This window comes from Lepidochelys kempii, chromosome 1, assembly GCF_965140285.1.
Source record: "Lepidochelys kempii isolate rLepKem1 chromosome 1, rLepKem1.hap1, whole genome shotgun sequence".
NCBI lineage: Eukaryota > Metazoa > Chordata > Testudines > Cheloniidae > Lepidochelys > Lepidochelys kempii.
Genome location: NC_136380.1, coordinates 206,544,012 through 206,565,984, shown reverse-complemented (window position 1 = coordinate 206,565,984; position 21,973 = coordinate 206,544,012). Strand labels below are relative to the sequence as shown.

Genomic DNA, 21,973 nt, shown 5'->3' with positions numbered 1-21,973 from the left:
ATTGCTTTACTTCTGGCTTTCATGAGCTCTGCTGCCTCAAAGGCTCTCTGCCACCTACAACTGGTATCTGCCTCTTGCTTCACCGATGGCAGTTTGGCGGTCTCAGCTCTACCTCTGCTATAAGAAACATCCACCTCGAAACAGATCCACTCACCACCTTGGTACAGCTCTGTGGGTTGTAGCAGATCTGCACCATCTACAGCAGATCTCAGTAGCCTCAAGCTGCTCTGTGCCGTGAGGATCAGATATAGTGTCTTCTGCAGTAAATCCAGATGCCTCATCTAAATCAGGCTGAGTGTGCTCCATAAAGCTTAGTGTCACATGAGATGCACATTCTGCCCAGTACCTCGTCAGATACTTGGAAAGTTTTTCTTTACTGTCTTTACAAGTCATAGCTTAAGACTTCTTCTATGAGTCCAGTTTTCCCTTGTAGGATTTTCAGTACATAGCCTGGATTGAGAGACCCTAACTCTCCTGTCTCTCCTTCTCACATACCATATGTCTTCGGGGTTGTGGGACGTCTGTAGGCTTAGCCATGTTTTGGCTATGATACTTGCTCCTGTGTTGCAGTTGGGTCATTGGTGCACATTCACTCATTGCTTCTTGAAACCTTCCCTAGATGATTCATCCGATGACATCTGACTCATGCTCGCTCTTCTACAGAGAAATCCCTGGAGCCTTTTAGTCTCCAAGGGGGGAAAAGATCCATTAAGGGAGAGAGATCGATTACAACTGGTGCCTTTTAACAAGATATAATCGTGTACCTCTTGTGCTCTGGAAGTGTAATAGAGCCAAAGGAGCCCACGCAAGTATCTTCTCCATAGAGGGCAGGTGTCAAGTATCAGGGCTTGCAGCAGAGCCAGTCTCAGGGCAATCTAACAAAGACAACTGGTCTGTAGGAGGCTGCCTGGTTGGCTACACCACCTGATTGGTGGAGAGAGTCAGCAGACCAGCTATAAAGCCCAGCAACAGCAGCATTTTGGCAGCAGCTCAAAGTATTTGCTCATGGCTGTGTTAAAGCTCCTGCTGGTTTCCAGCCTTGCTCCAGGCCTGTTCCTGCCTCAGATCGAGCCTAGCCCTTTGCCTTGCCTCGGTCCGTGTAAACAGGCTCTGACCTTCGGCTCTGATGCCTGACTTCAATTTTGGCTCTTGGCTCTGGCTCTGGCCTCTGACCCTGGGCTCCTGTTGCTGGCTACCAATTGCTGCTCCAGCTAGTAGGCCTGACTCTGGATCCCACCACTAATCTGACCAATCACATCCTGGTCTCTGACATTTTGAGTAGCTCTAAAAATACAAACAATGAGGGCACTAGAACTGATACAGTGAGCATGGATGATACAAAGGCCAATATGTCTTTGACAGAGATAGTGGGAGCCCTACAGACCTTGTGGGCCAAGGTTGCCACCCTGCAGGTGCAAAATGCAGCCCTCCAAGCTCAAACTGTGCCATCTTCACTTCCGACCTCCACTCCCTGCAAGCCCTCCCCCGCATCCCTCAGCTTCCCTTGCCTGACAAATGGCAATCACGACAAACATCATGGGTTCCTAAATCAGTGTTGGCTCCTATTTCTGCTACCTCTGCAGTTGTACCCCACTGACCAAGCTAGAGTGGGACTAATTATGAGCCTGCTTACTGGGGAGACCCTGGCTTGGGCATTTCTGCTCCTGGAAAAATCAAGCCTGCTTCTGGGATTTGAGAACTTCATTTGAGCTATGATCCAAGTCGTGAGCATGTGGCTGAAGCCATGGTTCAGGTGTCGAAGCAGGGACACTGGCCAGTTGCTATATATACAGTGGAGCTATGACACGTTATAACAGACACTGAGTGGAATGAGGCTCCCCAGCATTCTGGCTGAGCCTAAACAATGATATTAAAGATGAACTGGCACAGGTGGAATCCCCATCCAGCCTGGAGGCGTTAGTCGACTTATGCGTTAAGATGGATGACCGTCTGACCGAATGCTACCATGAAAAAAAATTCGTGCTCCCAGCTCCCGCCAGCTGCAGCTCTGATAACAGGCCCTGGGCTGGGTTGGTGTCCTTCCCCTCTCCCCAGCAGTGGCCAGTCAGTGTCCAACACATCACCATCTCCCTCTCTGGTTCCGGAACCCTGTGTTGCCCAACAGCAACCTAGAGGCGCAGGTGGACTTGGGTGCCTCACGCAATTTCATTGATCTGCAGTTTGCCTGAGCACACAAGATCCTGACCCAGTTGAAAGGCTTCCCCAAGTGAGTGGAGTCCATAGACAGGTCACTCATTTCATCCGGATTGGTAACCCACCAGACTGCTCTCTTGGAGGTAATACCCAGACTTACCTATAAGTTCCCCGAGCACTGTGGATTTAGCCTCCCACCTACACAGAGTGCACCAGGAGCTCAAGGAACACTTGCATTCTGCCAAAGAAGTCTATAAACACCATGTGGACCAAGTCCATGAGGCTGCCCCTGATCAGGCCATTGGGGACGAAGTGTGGCTTTCTGCCCACACCCTTAGATTGATTCATCAGTCTGCCAAACTAGACTCCAACACTTGGGCCCCTTTAAGATTATAGGATGGTGAACCCAGTTGCCTTCTGGTTACAGCTGCCCGAACCCTTGAAGATCCACCCCATCTTTCACATCTCATTTTCAGAGCCCTACATGGAGAACCCATATCCAAACCACTCCAACCCTCCACCCATAGCTGGGATTTGTGGACAGGAGGTGTACTTGGTCAACCAAATCCTCAACCCTCTGCAACTTAGGGGAAGGCTCCAGTGCCTGTTGGACTGGGAAGACTGCAGTTCAGATGATCAGTCTTGGGAATGAGTAGAGAACATCCATGCCCCAGACTTGTTATGAGAGTTCCATCAGAAGTACCCCCAAGAAACCAGGCCCCAAGATTCGCCCTCAGTGAGGGAGGAAGCGGGAGACCTTTAGGAATCGGCCCCTGCGACAGAGCCAGGTTCCAGGCACCCTAACAAGCACAGCTGGACTGTAGCAGGCTGCCTGCTTGACTACACTGCCTGATGGGTGGGAAGAGGCCAGCAGCAGCAGCAGTTCAGCAGCTGCTCAAAGCATTTGCCCATGGTTGTGTTAGCTCCTGGGCCTGTTTGTTCCCAGCCTTGCTCCTGCCCTGTTCCTGCTTCAGACCTAGCCTTGCCTTGCTTCACTCCAGGTAAACCAGCTCTGACCCTCAACTCCGATTCCTGACTTCAGCTATGTCCCTTGGCTCTGGCATCTGGCCTCTGACTCTGGTTCTGACCCTTGGCTCCTATTCCTAGCTATTGACTCCTGCTCTAATCACTAGGCCCAACCACTCCCATCCCAATTGTCGGACAGCAGATGATTTTCTCATTTGAATGCATAAGTCATTCCCACCAGACTGTGATCATCTCTGGTACCTAAACTTATTCACAGTGTCTCTCTAGCTCCTGTGCATGAAGGAGCAACTCCAGGGACGCCGCACTAAGCCCAAATAGCAGAAGCCAGGCATTGGAATTCCAGCTCAAAGAAGCTAATTGGAAGAGAATTCCTGCTTGACCTGGGGGGTAGAACATCCCTAAACCCACTCCACAGAAGCTAATTCAGACCAATGTCCGGAAAAGTTTCTAAGGCCCAAATATATCTCTGCAGTGGAGGATCCATGCACCAGAACATCCTCTGTCCCTCCGTGGCCTGCTACTGCCCCATCACCAAATTCCCTATATACTTTGTCTGGGCACCTGAAGACTTCTACGTCACGTTCACCCCTGCATTATCAGGGGACGTACAACTCCTGAATAGCTTCCCCATATCCAGCCCCACTCCCTCAGACAGTGGACAGTTCCATTGCCAGGGGACCTCTGCAGCTGTGGAAGTGGGAGCTGTCTGTGCATTGATCATTATGATCCTTATCTGTCTGGTTGTTCATCAGAAAAGTCTCTCCTACTGAATAAATTTGGTCATGCCAGAAACCATTGGAAAGTTCCTGGCCCAAATACTATTCAGCATCCTTGGTAATACTCCACAATAATGATACTGAATTTGATAGAGTTGCCCCAGATTTACACAGGTTTAAATGAGAACAGAATTGGCCCATGACTTACAAATGACTAAAGTGACTGTTTTCAAATCAGTCATCTGGAGACCAACAGGCACAAAGGGGAGGTCTTGTGGCTTTCTCACTGGGATGACGCTGTTGACATTGAGCAATTCATCTGAACTCCAGTTACATTGGCAAAACAATAGATAACAGCTCAGGGGGGAGGGCAGGCATTAGCAATTTCTGGTGATTCTCTCATTCCAGTTCCTTCTTTGCTGGCAGCAGATAAAATCTTACCTCCTTGCACTTACTGTAAGAAGAGAAAAACAGCTCCTTAAATCAGCACAGCTGAGACAGAAAGGTAGCATATGCCTCAGGTATCTACTTCTGCATGAGTGTAACTTTCATTAATTTCATGGTGTATCTGGGAGCAGGATATGACCACATGAATGTAGAAATATGACCTGAAAGACAGAATAATGTCAACTATCATGTGATTGAATGGTGAGGCCCTGCAGTATTAAGGGCCCTCAGCCAGTTATAACTCAAGTGAAACTCTGTGAGCACAAAACAGTAATACCCAGCCCTGAAAAAATGAGTGTTGTCTCCATGCATTTGCATGATACATATTCCTTTGTCGCAATGACGTAACTAGCTGTACATTGCTATATGAGATCATTTCTTAGTAAATAAAGTTGGATAATCTATGTAATCCCTCAGCAGAGTAAAAGCAGAACAGAATGGCAATGAGAACCTGAGTTTAGCATAGCCTAAAATCACACCCACTTGTCTGCTTATTGCAGATGTACAAATCTCAGCTCCCTGCAAGTGTAGAAGGAAAAAAGCTGTGCTTGAAAACTGCTCTCGTGGCTGAGATGTTTGTTCCAGTACTGATGGCTTCCAATAATAAAACTTTAATTTCATATCAAACCTTTCTTGTTTTTTGGGGGGTTAAATATAACTTTAAAGGAAGGTGATATATTTTTCTCCCTTCCCTTTGCGTTGTCCTTTGAAATATTTAGGAAAAATTACTGTGGTTCTGTCTACTCTGGACTATTCTGAACTGACTTTGTAAGTAGTTAGAGATAGCTCTGGTAAGGTAGCATATCCCACCGTACATTGCCCCAGGCACTGCTCGTTCCACACTATGTGCATGTTCTCTGGACTCTGTCCCCGGCGAAGCACTATGGGAAAGCTGTGCAGGTGTTCCCACTAGGAAGTGGCTACAAACGTGAATAGGCAGCGTAGTCGGGGTGGACGCACAAACCTGGTAACTCCTGGTCATGTTAGGAAAAAGCTACTGTGTGGGTACAAGTTAGCCACGTTTGTTGCAACCAGGTCAGCTGTGGGGTGTGTCACAGATTGGCTATCAAACCAGGGTTGTACTTGTAGCGTGGATGGAGTCTTAGACAATCAGGAGCTGCCCTCTCTGCAGCCTTTAGATGTGGTTAAAACGGACTTTCTGGCATTTAGTCACAGGCTATTTTTAGTTTGCCTTTGTTAGACACAGGGTTTGTACCTTCCATATGGATAACATGAAATGTGCAAAACCCAGACTGCACATTTCAATTAACTCAGTGTTTGCACCAGGCAGAATTACAATGTTGCACTTGATTGAAAATTCATGGAATCCTTGACGGGTGTTAGTTCCTGACCTGCAAGTCCTAGTATTTAACGTGAGCCAGGAAAAAGACCTTTTTGGCAGGAAAACTGCTGCTGCTCAGACTGTTAATGCATCTTAATCCTCCGCAGAAAATGAAATCACGTTGGACTTCTGCCAAACAATACAATGACTTTTCTCTGACTTCAGGGAGGAGTTCTTCTTAAGCAGCCTTTCTAACATGAAGTAAGATTTAAATAGCTAGGGCTTGATTCCGCTCTCACTTTACATCAGTTTTATACTGGTGTGACTTCAGTGGATTTACTCCAGATTTACAGAGGGAAGGGAGAGCTGAGTCACTGTTATTTAGTGTCTATGTTATGGTTCAGGCCCCACATTCTTTGTTGCTGACCCTGGGCTTTATGTTTGCAGATCAAAAGGACATTTTTCTCCCCTCCTGTTTGAGCTTTTTAACTTAATTACTTCTAATCTGCATCACTTGCTGGTCCATTGATAGCGCTGCTTGCAGGAAAAAATGTCTAAGCATCTAATTGCAAGCAGGGGTGCTGGAACAATTTGTATAGTGGGGGGCGCTGAGAGCCATTGATCCAAACTGTAAAGTTTGAGTATGATCAAAGCCACTTCAAGCCCGGGGGTGCTGCAGGACCCCCAGCACCCTAGTTCCAGCACCTATGTGTGCAAGGCAGAAGGCCTGCTGCAGTTGGTAAGGCACTAAAACCAGTCAGAGACATGCGGCTCATCACCATTACTTTGCTTGATTATTAGTAAAGTGAGCCTGATCCAGTCAAACACTCACTTCAGAAAGCACAACAGAAAGTATATGTTGGTCTGTGTTGTGGTTTTTAAGAAACAGCCTGTATTGGAGTGAGGAGAGGGGGAACTTGCCAGTGGTCTTTACAGCCTGGGACTTCCCTAAGGCTTTCTGGAGGACTCAGTGGGTATGTCTACACAGCAATTAGACACCCATGGCTGGTCTGTGCCAGCTGACTCAGGCTCATGGGGGCTCGGGCTAAGGGGCTGTTTAATTGTGGTGTAGACATTCAGGCTTGGGCTGGAGCCCGGTCTCTAGAACCCTGTGAGGTGATAGGGTCCCAGAGCCCAGGCTGCAGCCTAAGCCTGCACATCTACACTGCAATTAAACAGTCCTTTAGCCTGAGCCCCATGAGCCCAAATCAGCTGGCACGGGCCAACCACAAGTGTCTGATTGCAGTGTAGACATACCTAGTGGGACTGCAAGCGCTAATCCCATTTACAGGGTGTAGCTATATGCTCTCTCCAGTTCTACTTCCAATCCACAGACTGGTGCTGAATTTGGAGAGTCCAATGACTGCCACTCAAGGAACACAAAGACTGGGATTGTGGCAGTCCCCTCTGTGGTGTGGGAGGTGTGTGGAAAGCTTCTTGTGCCCTCTCCCCCTTGCCACAATCGGGCACTTGGTGGTTGTTCAGTGGGCTCCTAGTCTGGGGGAGCCAGGTGTATGTTTTATGACCTCCTGGCAAAAATACCAACTGTTTAGTTCAACCAAAAAGTCAACATTAACGTCACAGGCTGGAAACACCAAGCAGGGGGGAAATCTGTTTAGAGAAGGGATTACCCCTTAGGGAACTAGAGAATCTGCCGGTGGGTGTCAGACTGCCTAATAGCCTATGGGGTTGGACTCCACACGGGGCACTACACGAGGGAGAAAGCATTGATCTTTTAGGGCTATTTTTAGAGCCCTGAGTTTTTCGTAAAAGCAAAATAACACAAGATAAAACAATTCAACAGATAAAACAAAATGCCAATTGCAGGTGGACAGGCCAAACTTCACGACTGGTGTTTCAAGCCCATACACAAAGGTCACAGCGTCACTCAGGTTTGGCTAGGGGTGGGGCAGGTGACAACGAGTGGAATTTCACAGGGCTCTAGCTATTTTCTTCTGGAAGTTTCATTCTCACATGCTGTAGAAGAGAGGAAAGTGATAGGGAACAGTCAGCATGGATTCACCAAGGGCAAGTCATGCCTGACTAACCTAATTGCCTTCTATGATGAGATAACTGGCTCCATGGGTGAGGGAAAAGCAGTGGATGTGTTATTCCTTGACTTTAGCAAAGCTTTTGACACGGTCTCCCACAGTATTCTTGCCAGCAAGTTAAAAAAGTATGAGCTGGATGAATGGACTATAAGGTGGATAGAAAGCTGGCTAGATTGTCGGGTTCAATGGGTAGTGATCAATGGCTCCATGTCTAGTTGGCAGCCAGTATCAAGCAGAGTGCCCTAAGGGTCAGTCCTGGGGCTAGTTTTGTTCAATATCTTTATTAATGATCTGGAGGGTGGCGTGGATTACACCCTCAGCAAGTTTGCAGATGACACTAAACTGGCAGGAGTGGTAGATACGCTGGAGGGTAGGGATAGGATACAGAGGGACTTAGACAAATTGGAGGATTGGGCCAAAAGAAATCTGATGAGGTTCAACAAGGACAAGTGCAGAGTCCTGCACTTAGGACGGAAGAATCCCATGCACCGCTACAGACTGGGGGCCGAATGGCTAGGCAGCAGTTCTGCAGAAAAGGACCTAGGGGTTACAGTGGACGAGAAGCTGGATATGAGTCAACAGTGTGCCCTTGTTGCCAAGAAGGCTAACAGCATTTTGGGATGTATATGTTGGGGCATTGCCAGCAGATAGAGGGACATGATCGTTCCCCTCTATTTGACATTGGTGAGGCCTCATCTGGAGCACTGTGTCCAGTTTTGGGCCCCACACTACAAGAAGGGTGTGGAAAAATTGGGAAAGAGTCCAGCGGAGGGCAGCAAAAATGATTAGGGGTCTGGAGCACATGATTTATGAGGAGAGGCTGAGGGAACTGGGATTATTTAGTCTGCAGAAGAGAAGAATGAGGGGGGATTTGATAGCTGCTTTCAACTACCTGAAATGGGGTTCCAAAGAGGATGGATCTAGACTATTCTCAGTGGTAGCAGATGACAGAACAAGGAGTAATGGTCTCAAGTTGCAATGGGGGAGGTCTAGGTTGGATATTAGGAAACACTATTTCACTAGGAGGGTGGTGAAGCACCGGAATGGGTTACCTAGGGAGGTGGTGGAGTCTCCATCCTTAGAGGTTTTTAAGGTCAGGCTTGACAAAGCCCTGGCTGGGATGATGTAGTTGATGATTGGTCCTGCTTTGAGCAGGGGGTTGGACTCGATGGCCTCCTGAGGTCCCTGATATTCTATGCTTCTTTGCGTCTCTTCTCCCCTCCACCAACCAGCCTGAAGGCGTTGAAAAGGACGTGACCTAGAGTTGCCTCATCTGTACGGAGGGAAGGGGAGCTCTCCAAATTCTATACTTGTTGATTGGCTTTGGAGGAAAGGCACAAAAGGTGGGGTTTTCACTCTTTCCCTCAATACTACTTTGTACATTTCTGACCCATCCACTTTCACTGAGGTACTTCAGGTATTATATAGCTGGCATCTACTCGTGAGAGAAAGAATGATTCACAAATGATTAGGGCACCTCTCTCCTAGAACTTGGGAAACCAGCATTCACTCCCTGCTCTGTCATTGATTTCCTGAGTGACCTTGGGCAAATTGCTTAGTCTCACTGTCTCAGCTCCATTTCTTAGTTCTGTGTTACCTGCTCCTCTGCCCGATTTCTGGTCTCTGAGCACATCCCCCAAGGTGTTTGGGCCTCTTGCTTTCACCTCTCATGAAGTGGAATCCCGCCATTCTCCCATTCTCTTTGGCTGGGCCCAGGATTGCAGTACCCAGTGTACCAACCATGGTTATTCAGCAGATCTGACTGAGTTTGGCCACCAGCAACACTTCCCTTCAGCAGCTGTGACCAGTGGTAAACAAAACGACCCCACGCCTTTTTAAAACAAAGTATTGTTTAATCTTAATGGTAGGAACAAAGCATAATGAGAGGTTTTAATATGAAAGGTCTACACGCGTATATGTCTCACTTAAATGCTTAGGCCTTGCTGATTCCAGAGACCCCCACCTCTGGAGTCTGGGATTCAGTCTCCTCTCCTCCCCAACTGTTTCTTTCTCTCTCCCTTCTTAACTTCAGGGGCCATGCTTTTACTCACCACAAATTTCTTTGTTCTAGTTTCCCACCTGGATTCCACCTGTGCCCTTCCAGTCAAAGTCAGACCCAGCAGGATTGCAGGTAAAACTACAGAACAAAGGACACCTGCACTGTACCTTTAAATACTTTTAAATTGACCTATCTGAAGCTAGGGTCCTGCATAAATGCCATCAGCTCCTGCTGGAATGAACCCCTTGTGATCGTACAGCAAACACAGTCATCACCATGCAAACAGACAGAATACATGTACTACAGGCACTCCTCGACTTTACAGCACTTGTGTTACGACAAATGGCACTTACGACATTTGTAAATTGACATCCTGTTTCCGCTTTATGATGTTGGTTTCGACTTTATGGTGCTTGATTCAGCATTGTTCCTATGGGAAAATCAAGTTACGATGTTTCGACTTAAGACGCGTTTTTCAGGAACCAATTGTGTCGTAAGTCTGAGGACTGCCTGTATTTGTAAATAAAATTACAGACAGCTACCATGTAATCCACACACCCCGTCTTTACAGTGGAGATAACAGCACTTCCCTGCCTCCCAGGGCTATTGTGAGGGTAAATTATATTAAAGATTGTGAGGCACTCAGCTACTATGGTAATGGTGACCATATAAATACCTACGGTATCGTTTCTGGGCCATTTCAAACATGTCCTGTGCACTATGCAAACACACTTCATTGGTGTCTCCACTCAGAGCACAATTTTCAGTTCCATTCTTCCAATGGGGACTGAAAGTAGGGACAAGGCTACAGAGACATGCTGAAGCCAAGTGGGCAGACACAGGGGACTGTAGTGGATTCCAGCCAGGAAGAGTGGTCAGCATCATCCAGGCTGCTGTGGAGGTCCCGGAAGAGCACTTGGTAGTTGAAGGGTGTGACAAAATTCCTCCTCTGCCTTGATGGGTCCTGCGCTTACTGGCAGATTTGCTTGCCTCAGAGATTCACGGCAGCCCTGAGTTTGGCCACTTTTGCTAGTGGCTCAAACCTGCCGTTCGCTCAGCTAACCTCATCACTGGCCAGCCTGGGAAAAAGGAAGGAGAACAATCCCCGCAGTCTCTGCTGATCCACCATGTGGGTCAGGAAACAACCTAGAGACCTTCCTCTCTGGTGGAACCCACAGTCCAGGTCAACTCCTCCTGTGTCTGATCAGGAGTTGGGAGGTTTGGGGGGAACCTGGGCCTGCCCTCTACTCCGGGTTCCAGCCCAGGGCCCTGTGGACTGCAGCTGTCTAGAGCAGTGCTACTCAAAGTGGTGGTCCACGGACGGCTGCCGGTCCGCGAGCCATTGGCTGCCGGTCCGCGGCAAGTTTCCGGAAAGATAGAAAGAAATAATAGTATAATTTAAAAATCACACTGGAATTCCACCAAGAATAATTATCAGTCAATAAAGTCAACAATATTAAATAATATTATGTTTTCAGAAGCACATATTATAATATTGATAATTATGCCATAGTGCTACAGCATGTTTTGCTTGAGATGCGCGAGCGCACACTTATCCCACTCCTTCGCATATAAAGACCCTGCCCCACCGGCAGTTACCGTCGAGAAGTTGAATAAAGAGCATCATACGGATCTCTGCACATTTGTCATTTGGGACCCCGTCCGAACCCACTGATCTGAGAATGTAAGTACTAATAATATTATAAAATTTTAATAATGATTTTCTATCCTATTCTGCTGTATCCCTTACGAGGTAGATAGAGATGATTGAGCACCACACACCTATAGCCAAATAGACAGTCCTTGCTTCCTCCATATCCATATATTGTTTCATACATGCTCTCATTGTTCTTACTTACAGCCTTCCCCTCTTCTAGAATCAAATCTATGTGTTTCTGCCAGGAAGTTCTCGAAATTCCTTGCTTTCTCACTTCATATCTTTCAGACAGGTAAATCTTATTTTTGATGTTCATTATCCATTCTTTCCATATGTTCAAACCATCTTAACTTTCCAATTATTATCCTGTTTGCAATTTAATTTTAAAATGTATATCATCTTCTTATCCTAACATTACTTACCCTATTAATCAATGTTCTCCCGCACATATTTCTCAATAAAAGCATTCCCACTGCATTTATTCGGCTTTCATCCTAATATCATAAATTAAGTATATATCCAGGGTAATGGAATTTATCTTCATTATTTTTATGCCTAATTTACAGATGGAGAAGTGAGGCCCAATCAATATATTTATCAAGCAGAGACATCCGGTTGCTGAACACGCAAGTAATTCTGAATCAGATGATGGCAATGTAAATGAATGCGAAGTATTGTCAGCAAAAAGAATTTGTACTAGCTTTACTCAGAAATATGACTCCTCATACATTCAGTTCGGTTTTGTAGCCATGAATGATGGTGGAGTGCCAAAACCGCAGTGCGTTATTTGTGACGATGTGTTGGCTAATGACGCAATGAAGCCGTCAAAGCTCAAGAGGCATTTGAATACAAAACATAATTAAATTAGTTCAAAGCCGAAAGAGTTTTTTGAAAGAAAGCATGTTGATTTAAAAGGCTGTCAGAAACAGATCTCTGAAGTGTCACACATAAATACTTGTGCTTTGCGAGCTTCTTATAAAGTAGTGCTTCGCGTTGCTAAGGCTAAAAAGCCATCCACAATCGGTGAAACGCTAGTGATAGCCTGTTTTAAAGATGTCTGCATGGAAATGCTGGGTGAGCCGGCAGCAAAGAAAGTGGTTCAGGTGCAACTTTCAGATGACACTATAGCTCAATGAATTCACAATCTGGCTCACTATATGGAAGATCAGCTCACAGGACAGATTAAATTAGCAAAGTACTTTTCTTTGCAGCTTGATGAATGTACAGAGGGACCGGGGGAGGATTCAAACAGACAGCTAGCAATTACTTTCTTTTAAATGCATGCTTCTTCTTCGAAAAAGGGATTAGGGTCAGAGTCTTAGCAAGCACGAGTGCACGTCTGCATATAATGCTCTGTTTGTAACTGTGTCATGCCAGAACACTTTTTGAGTTTCATTGCTGCTCGCATTTCCCAAGCTGTCAGGTTTATAAATCCCAATGGCTGGGGTGGGCAAACAGAGCTCCTTGTGGGCAGCTACAGTTGGTTTCCTGGGCCTCTGTCGGGTTGTGGCATGCTGTCCAGGATGTCTGTGCAGTCCAGGGTGTGGGGAGGGAGGGAGCGGGGTTGGTTCCACAGCTGCTAAGAGTTTGCATCCTAGTTCAGCATCTTATGAATATTTGCCCAAATTTTCACCTACTCCTGGCTGGTGATGCTTAAAAAGTTTTCAAGCAATAAAAATTCTAGATGGTGGGTCAGATTCCAGGGCAGAGTTGACTTATAACAGCCTCTTCTAGTTCACTAGCCCCTTCCATTCACTGATATGCTGTTCAGTCACCAGATACTGAAAAAGTTCCTTTTCATAGAGATGGTATTCCTCAGCTGGCCTGGGACAGGAGTCCCTCCTTCCAGTCTGGCATCTCTGGAAGATTTGTCTTCTAAAGCTTGTCCTGACTGCAATAACATGAAAACCAAACTAGTAACAATTTTTAAAATGTAATTCTTACCGTAATGTGTTTGGGCTGGCAATGTGACTGGCCAGAGCTTCTTAGCAGGCCAGTGAATAAAGAATGAATTAAAAAACCCCAAGATGATAAATATCAACCTATACCCTTACCATGATGCTGAATGTAAAAGGGAGGGGGGTCTTTCTTCCTTCCTTTTCTTTCCTCAGTATGCTCTTTCATTGCCTTAGGCCCTTCCACCTCAGATGGACTGAGGAATCCACCCAGGACTTTTGGGAAGTGTGTGCTCCCCATTGTATGAGAAGGAACAAGCTCAGGGACTAAATGCTACAGGACATTGTGGCCAAGGTAGATCAGCCGCAGTACCAGAGAAGGATGGAGGAGTAGAAGGCTCAGAGGGGGACAGCCCTACTGAAGGAGAGAATGGTGGCATGGTTCCTTGACCATGACTGGAGATTGAAGGAGGAGGACAGAAGACACAGCTGTTCAAGAGGCTGCTCAGATTCATGCCATCAGGCTGCAGGACCCAATCAATTTCACTCATAATTTTCTTCATCTTTGGGAAATTAGCCCTTTTGGAGCACCAAATATATGCATCAGCAGTTGGGACTATCCTCTGCCCACACTGAATGTAATCAGGTCACACTAACTGGTTCCTAGGCAACCACCAACTTCCAGTCCAGTGATCAATTCAATTATGTCACTGAAGTCCAGGCTTCGTGTCAAGATATTCTCTGGACATTAAGGCAAGGGCTTTCATTGTGGACTGCCCCATCGTTGAGCGGTCATAGCTCTTAATTCTGCTCATTCTGGAGAACGACAGTTATGCTTCAGTATTTGTAAACAGTAATGGGAGGTAAATGCAAAGAGCGATGTCTAGGTCTGGAAGAGTTGATTCCAGGTGAAGAGCCTTCTGCCGTTTTAAAAGGCAATTTACAATTTTCATTTGTTGTGAAAGAACAAAACTGTTCAAACTCAAGTTGCTTCAAGATCTCAAGGATATTTTGCAACCCAAGTGCAGAATGAATCTCAGAGTGGGGTACCGTGTTGAAATTGGTTAGGAAGCCCAAATCATTTATATAAACAAATATAAGCTTCCAGGTAATTTTGCAGGGACATTTGCAAATGATCACATATGAAATTAAAAGTTTCTACTCTAAACGTTTCTGCCCATCGCAGCTCCACATTTGGTGTATTGGATTCACATGCCTGCTGTTTATGTTTTGGGACTTGATGAGTTTCACTGTAGTAGGTTTGAGATACAATCGGTGTCTTTGACTTTGCAGGTGCTTCCATGTCATCAATCTGATCCCTCAGGTGCAATAAAACCAAAACCAAAAATCAGCCAGTGACTGCAGGAGTTGAACAGCAGAACCAGGCTTTGCTTTTTAAAGTGTGGAACTTATTGACTGAAATTGCTAGAGGATATGATTCCATTGCACTGAATAAATGCAGTTTCAAGACAGTCCATCTTGTCTCACAAGAACTGAGCTTCTGTTTGTGTAGCCCCATATTCAGCAATGTCTTTGCTGATTTTATCCAGAGCTTCTCGTATATTTAAACAATTGTGGCATCGGGCTTTTGTGGATTCAGGGGGCAGGTCCAACAGGTGCTAGACAGAGATTTCAGAAACAAAAGACAATTATTTTCATTTCCTTTAAGCCTCTCTGTAAGGATTACCCAGCAATGAGGCATGGAGTTGCTGGAGGAAGCTAAAAAAAAAAGGTACGGCTTGCAGGTAGCACGTTAGTAACTACGGTGTCCAGAGGTTCAGAGAATGTGTAGCACAAGGAACATTAATCGGCCTAATCTGTGTCTGAAACCCGGCATACTTTCTTGACCTGTTGACAGCATTGTCATAGCTTATTTAGAGTACACAGCACATTCTCCGCAAGACTTTCACCAGAATGACAGTAAATGGGCACAAATTTCAGAAAACATTGGATGCGATTTCTGCTTTTGTTAACAAAATGAACAGCGCATGCCAGCTGATGAACATGAGAAACAGTGGGAATACTGTCAACTGAACAGTAATACTTGGCTGTATTGCTGATAGAACTTTCTTCCCCCTCAGTTGCAAAAACTCATTGCAGATAGTGGAGGAAATATATGATGGTTTTCCATGCGCAGCAATACTGAACTTCTGAACATGATTTGTGAGGAAGTTATCAGATTTGAAAATTAGCTATAAAACTCCCCAAATATTTCCATTATGAACAGATCCATTTTTTCCATCGTCCTCACAATGCAAGAACCTTCTTTCAGCAAGAAATATGATTACCTTCACAATTCACTTTAGCACCTCTCACCAGTACTGTGTCTCGTTTTGAAACTGATTAACTTGATAGCTCAGTATCAATACACTAAAAGAAAAGGAATACTTGTGGCACCTTAGAGACTAACCAATTTATTTGAGCATAAGCTTTCGTGAGCTACAGCTCACTTCATCGGATGCATACTGTGGAAAGTGTAGAAGATCTTTTTATACACACAAAACATGAAAAAATACCTCCTCCCAGCCCACTCTCCTGCTGATAATAGCTTATCTAAAGTGATCACTCTCCTTACAATGTGTATGATAATCAAGGTGGGCCATTTCCAGCACAAATCCAGGGTTTAACAAGAATGTCTGGGGGGGGGGTAGGAAAAAACAAGGGGAAATAGGTTACCTTGCATAATGACTTAGCCACTCCCAGTCTCTATTCAAGCCTAAGTTAATTGTATCCAATTTGCAAATAAATTCCAATTCAGCAGTCTCTCGCTGGAGTCTGGATTTGAAGTTTTTCTGTCATAATATCGCAACTTTCATGTCTGTAATCGCATGACCAGAGAGATTGAAGTGTTCTCCAACTGGTTTTTGAATGTTATAATTCTTGATATCTGATGGAGAGTGGGTTTATGTGTGTGTGTGTGGGGGTGTGAGAAAACCTGGATTTGTGCTGGAAATGGCCCAGCTTGATTATCATACACATTGTAAGGAGAGTGATCACTTTAGATAAGCTATTACCAGCAGGAGAGTGGGGTGGGAGGAGGTATTGTTTCATGCTTTGTGTGTATATAAAAAGATCTACACTTTCCACAGTATGCATCCGATGAAGTGAGCTGTAGCTCATGAAAGCTTATGCTCAAATAAATTGGTTAGTATCTGAGGTGCCACAAGTACTCCTTTTCTTTTTGCAAATACAGACTAACACGGCTGTTACTCTGAAATCTATCAATACACTGATTAACTTATCACACATTAATAAAAGTGATCAGTGCTACTCTTATACTTTTTAATTCAAACAGTAATCTCATCACTAAATCCACCACACGCGTCGTGTTTGTCTGAAAAAGCTTGCCCCTGAAACAGAACACAGCACCAGTTGAAGTTGAGTACAGCAACCATTCCCAGAAAAGTGACTGTTTCTCTGTCAACTGACTTCTGAGTGAAAATAACTTTGAAAATAACCACGCATGTGTTTGTACTGCCATTCAGATGTTTTGAAATCTGCACTGTGACTTTGGCAAAGGGAAGGGCCCCGATCAACCTGTACTTTTAGACATTATAATCGATTACCTGCCATTCAGATAGATGTAACAATAAAGATGATAAAGGTGATTGTGAAACAATATCTTATATGATGAGCTTACTAATATCCATCACAGTCTCGGATATCTGTAGCTGGAGGGGCAAGGGGGCTTTCAACTGGTTTTGCTTCAGACCGTACTGGGCCTTCTACAGCAGCACGGGCTGAACGTGGCATTCCCTCAACTGCAGCATCCATGTGAGTTACCACTTGATTTACAAAATTGTTCTGTTTCGGTACTTTGCGAAAGTAACTCTTTATCCCGCAGTTCCTTTTTTAAATTAATTTTCATTTAGAGGAGCTGCTCGTGTATTTCCAACTAGCCTTTTCTTACATAAAATTAATCAATCAACTTAACTATAGTGTGCATGTATTTGTGCGTGCGTGTGTGTGTGCGCTATATGGAGTCATGTACATTAAGATTAAACAAACCATAGCAGCTTCCAAGAGACAAAGCTTAAGGGGCTTGAAAGCTTTGTGACAAAATGAATATAGCAGAAGGTCCTAGGTTATGATTTTTATTAAAATGCATGTAAACACGATGTGTGCGTATTGGTGATTTGAGTTTGCAGAGGTAAGTTTTGGTTTTGGGTGTGGGTTTTTTTTTTCCTGGTGGGGTCAGGAGCCCCCCTAAGGAAAGGAGCTTTGTGGAAGTGCATATTGGTTAATCTGGGCCTATGGATGGGGAGACTGGAAGTGGCAGGACCCTCACCTGTGATTAACAATCCAAAGGCCTTGGATTTGGTCTCCTCAGTCAGCTGCTTCGTCTTAATCAGAAAGCACAGGACAGAGATATTGGGAATGAGCATGGCCACATTCTGCTCCTCACAGGTGAAGGGCATCTAGAAAGCTGATGCAGATTCTGGGTGGCTGTGCCAAGAATATTGCCTGTGGAAGGGGAGAGACAAAGTGTGAGTGCTGCTCAGAGCATACACCAGATGTAAATATCACAGCTCCATTGAAGTCAATGGTATCTAGACAACACCAGTGTTCAAAGGCTCTGAGACTTGTGGTGGCCAGGAATCCCAGGCTGAAGGGGCCTTTTCATGGAAGCAGAGTTATGTGGATACTTCTCCTTCATATAAGGAACATGTGAGCAAGACGTGCTGCTTTGTGGAGACACTCTGTCCCAGCCATTCAAGACTTTGTGAACACACCACCTTCCCAATGAGACACTTGATGTCTTGAGGTGTCAGAACCTTCTTTTGCCCCTTGTGACAGGGTCAGGCCAGATGGCTACAGGAGAGTGTTAGAAGGCAGATATATTAGTCCCAGATTAAGCAGGTCCATTTTCCCTGAGTAAGGTAACGGGGCAGTTCCAGAACAAGAAGGAACTTGCTGGAATAAATTCAGGCAAGCAGGCTAATTAGGACACCTGGAGCCAATTAAGAAGCTGCTAGAATCAATTAGGGCAGGCTGGCTAATCAGGGCACCTGAGTTTAAAAAGGACCTCACTTCAGTTTGTGGCGTGCATGCGAGGAGCTGGGAGCAAGAGGCACTAGGAGCTGAGAGTGAGAAGGCATACTACTGGAGGACTGAGGAGTACAAGCATTATCAGGCACCAGGAGGAAGATCCTGTGGTGAGGATAAAGAAGGTGTTGGGAGGAGGCCATGGGGAAGTAGCCCAGGGAGTTGTAGCTGTCACGCAGCTGTTCCAGGAGGCACTCTAGACCAGTGCTTCTCAAACTATCTAATGTGGTGGACCAGCAATTTTTTTCCAATGTGCCAGGGACCAGTACTATATTTGTGCCATATTATTATCGTATTCGCATAGGCACGTAGCACATCAGATCAGAAAAACTAACATTCTTCACTGTATTAATTGGAATGGGAGTGAGCATACAAAGTGTAGCGCACTCGTGGAGATGTTCCCATTTAAATATATTGAAGACTGACTGAAAGGCTGTGCATCTGTGCAGATAGTATAAAATGACTATTATTCATTTACGATCCAAGAAAATATTATTTGAACATTCGTAGTAATATTAATTTATATCGGAAACGATATAATGAATATAATAAAAGTTGGCAGACATTTTTATTTTATGTTTATTTTGTAAACAAATAATACATTACAATACAAATAAAAAAAATTAAAAAATCAAACCAGCAAAGTCTCCTAACAAAGATATTATTAAAATAATTATATATAAGTAATAAAATCAAAAATTATAATGAATAAAGCAAAGGTTAAAAAAATTTTAAAAAATAAGATTGAAAGGAATAGGTAACATTAAATTGAAGACATAATAATTTTGAAAATGTGTCATAAACCTTAACCTTTACTATTGTGAAAGGTGAGCCTGCTTCTTCTTTGTCAGCTTATCCAGTCGTGGTTCAAATGAGGACAGTGCCACGCACAATGGAGAATGAATATCCATACTATTCCTGTACTTTGTCTTAATGACACTCATGGTTGAGAAGCCAGTCTCACAGAAGTATGTTGAAGGAAATGGGAGAAGAGTTTTCAGAGCAATTTCAGTAAGCTCAGGATATTCTGCTTTCACTTTTATCCAAAAGGAAGCAAGTGATGTTGTAGTTTCGAAACTCATCTTCAATCCTTCGTCAGCAGCCAGCTCCAACAATTTATCCTCCATAGTGACAGTTAAGTCATCTTTCAATGGAATAAACGGATTTCGGATCCATCCAGTCCCTTTCTGTGGATCTTCTTCTGCTGGAAAGTAAAATTCAAAACGTTCTGCCAAATTTGTCAGGTGTTCACTGGTGACCTTTTGTAGAGATGTAACATTAACGTCTTCGCCTGCATCGGCGATGATTGGCGCTAATTTGTGAAACATGTCATAACAATCTCTTGACACTCGACTCTTCCATGCTTCTAGCTTTTGTTTTTGTCCGTCGATCTTGTCTATCATTGTAAGACACAAAGCCATCGTTCCCTGCATGGAGGTGTTGAGATCATTAAAGATGGCAAAGATATCTGCCAAATAAGTCAGCTTGGCTATCCAATCCGCATCTCGGAACAATTGTGACCAATTTGGTTTTTTTGTCCTGAAGAAACTCGGCAAGCTCGTTTCGGAGCTCAAATACTCTTGACAGGACTTTTCCCCTCGATAACCAACGTACATCGGCATGCAATAGGAGCCGTTTATGATCAGCTCCCATATCATCACATAATGCAGCGAATAGTCTTGAATTTGAAGCTTTCGCCTTTACACAGTTCACAATTTTTATGACCTCACTGAGCACACTGTTTAGTTCTGTTGACATTTTTTTTGTTGCAAGACTTTCTCGGTGAAGGAAGCAGTGCATTGACTTGCACTCAGCTGCAAGCGCCTTAATCTGGGTAACCACTCCAGAATGCCGTCCTGTCATTGCAGCAGCACCATCAGAACATATGCCTACACAAAACTTGAAATCCAACCCACATTTGTTAACAATGTAGTCGCTCACAGTCTTGAACACCTCAGAACTAGTTGTTTTTGTTGGTAGCGAAGCAGAAAACAAAAACTCTTCCTTCAAATCACCCTCATGTTCAAAGCGCACATACACCATCAGAATTGCCGTAATCTTGGACCCCAAGTGGCATGGGGCCGGGAAGTGGCTTGGCTTCAGCCCTTAACAGAAGCGAAATACAGCCTCCTGCATGTAATTTCTTTCCAAACAATAATTGCATTGGTCAGAGCCCAGCAAATCCTCCCATTAATGCTGCGATTCCAAAAACTAAATATATCAGATGCCACTTAATAGGATCTGGATCCTGCTGCCTGCTGCATTGCCACATCCTCACCAGCCCCATCCTTAAACAGGTCTTCTGAATGTGGGTCCCCAGCCAATCTGCCCACATGGCCTGAGGTCCACTCCTGAACCTCCAGCCCCTTTGCCACTGGGTTCTCCTCCGGTGGTGTCCCAGTCCTCTCTGCCTCTGCTCTGAAAAAACATACTGTCCCAGCTCAGGAGATGGTCACTCCTGACTGTGGGCTCTATGCTGGGGGCTGTCGCCAGCACCTGGTTGAATTCCTCATAGTAGGGCAGGTAGCTGGGAAGTTCCCAGACTTATCATTCCCGTTCTTTGCCCTGGGGTAGGTGGAACTGAGGTGTTTAATCCTCTCTCTGCACCACCCAACAGTTTTGTTGATCTCCAACACTGCAGCTCTTGGAGATTGTCATGGAAATGCAGGTTTCTGCTGATTCTGCTAAATGTCATGGGCCTTGCACACTTCACCCCACAGATTGCCCAGAACCTTGTTTCTATCCTCTGGCCAACTAGCAGCACATTGGCTGGTGTGCATCTTTCCTCTGCTTCAACCAGTTAGACATAGCTATGCTGAAAGTTGAGCAGACCACAAGCAAAAAAGGGTTAAACGCCAAGTAGCTGTATTTGAACCAGGAGGTTGCTTCCAGTGCATGGGAGGCAAGTGGGAAGTTGGAAGGGATAGAACACACAGGCCCTGGGAATTGTGGGAGAGCATTGCAGGGCTATCCAGACACAAGCCCAGCTACATGTGCTTTAGCTAAATCTTCACTGCAAGTGGGAAAGCAGAGACATTCGCAACAGCAGGACATGAGTCTATACCGATGTTACTGAAATAACAGGTGAAGAAAATAAGGTATATATCCTTGCTCTTAGTTCGCCCCCTTAATTCAGCATCTATCATCTGTAGGTAAATTTCCCAGCTCTCCCACCCTAAACAGACCCACCTCAGACCTTCAGATCCCTGCTTTAAGCAATGATCCTATCACAGCAGTAAGATCAAAACAGGAAACATTTATTAACAACAGTACTTATATTACAACATCATACATGGTACACTCTATGATATAGTCTATGCTCAGATTAACTTCACAAGGCCTGAAGTCTGGACCCAGATTACCTCACCAGGGGTCGCAACACTTAACAATAATAAAGGATTTCTTCCACCTTATTTCTGCACAGGATACCAGGAACAACATCCAGACAATAGGAATCAGGACTGGAACTGAACCCTCAGGAATCAGGAACAACTGACAGCAGCCAGCGAAGATCTTCTGGAACAGGTAAGTCTTCTTCTGTGTCTTGATCCAACGAGCGGCAATGGTGCACAGGCACTGGCTGGCACTATGACGGACAACACAGAGCAACATGTGCTGAATCCATATATGCACTTTCTATTACCAGGCAGATTACACACTCAGGTCACATGATGTTTCCCCCTCTTGGGTTGCCTGGCAGACTACAACTGTCACTGAGCATTTTTCAAAAGCTTTTAGC

The 21,973-nt window shown here is 45.0% G+C and overlaps 1 long non-coding RNA gene across 3 annotated transcripts in view; it reads left to right on the top strand.

The window, feature by feature from the left end:
- LOC140897276 (uncharacterized) overlaps positions 1 to 14,661 on the top strand; it is a 63,428-nt gene extending 48,767 nt beyond the window's left edge. Inside the window, exons 5-9 of one of the 3 annotated variants that reach the window (XR_012154695.2) lie at positions 9,709 to 9,768; positions 11,150 to 11,320; positions 11,498 to 11,585; positions 11,860 to 11,923; positions 13,426 to 14,661. This is a non-coding gene — a long non-coding RNA (uncharacterized LOC140897276). Of the gene's footprint in view, positions 1 to 9,708; positions 9,769 to 11,149; positions 11,321 to 11,497; positions 11,586 to 11,859; positions 12,198 to 13,425 lie in introns of those variants that run through there. The other 2 variants (XR_012154696.2, XR_012154697.2) reach the window with 2 other exon arrangements.
- Positions 14,662 to 21,973: the final 7,312 nt, after the last annotated feature.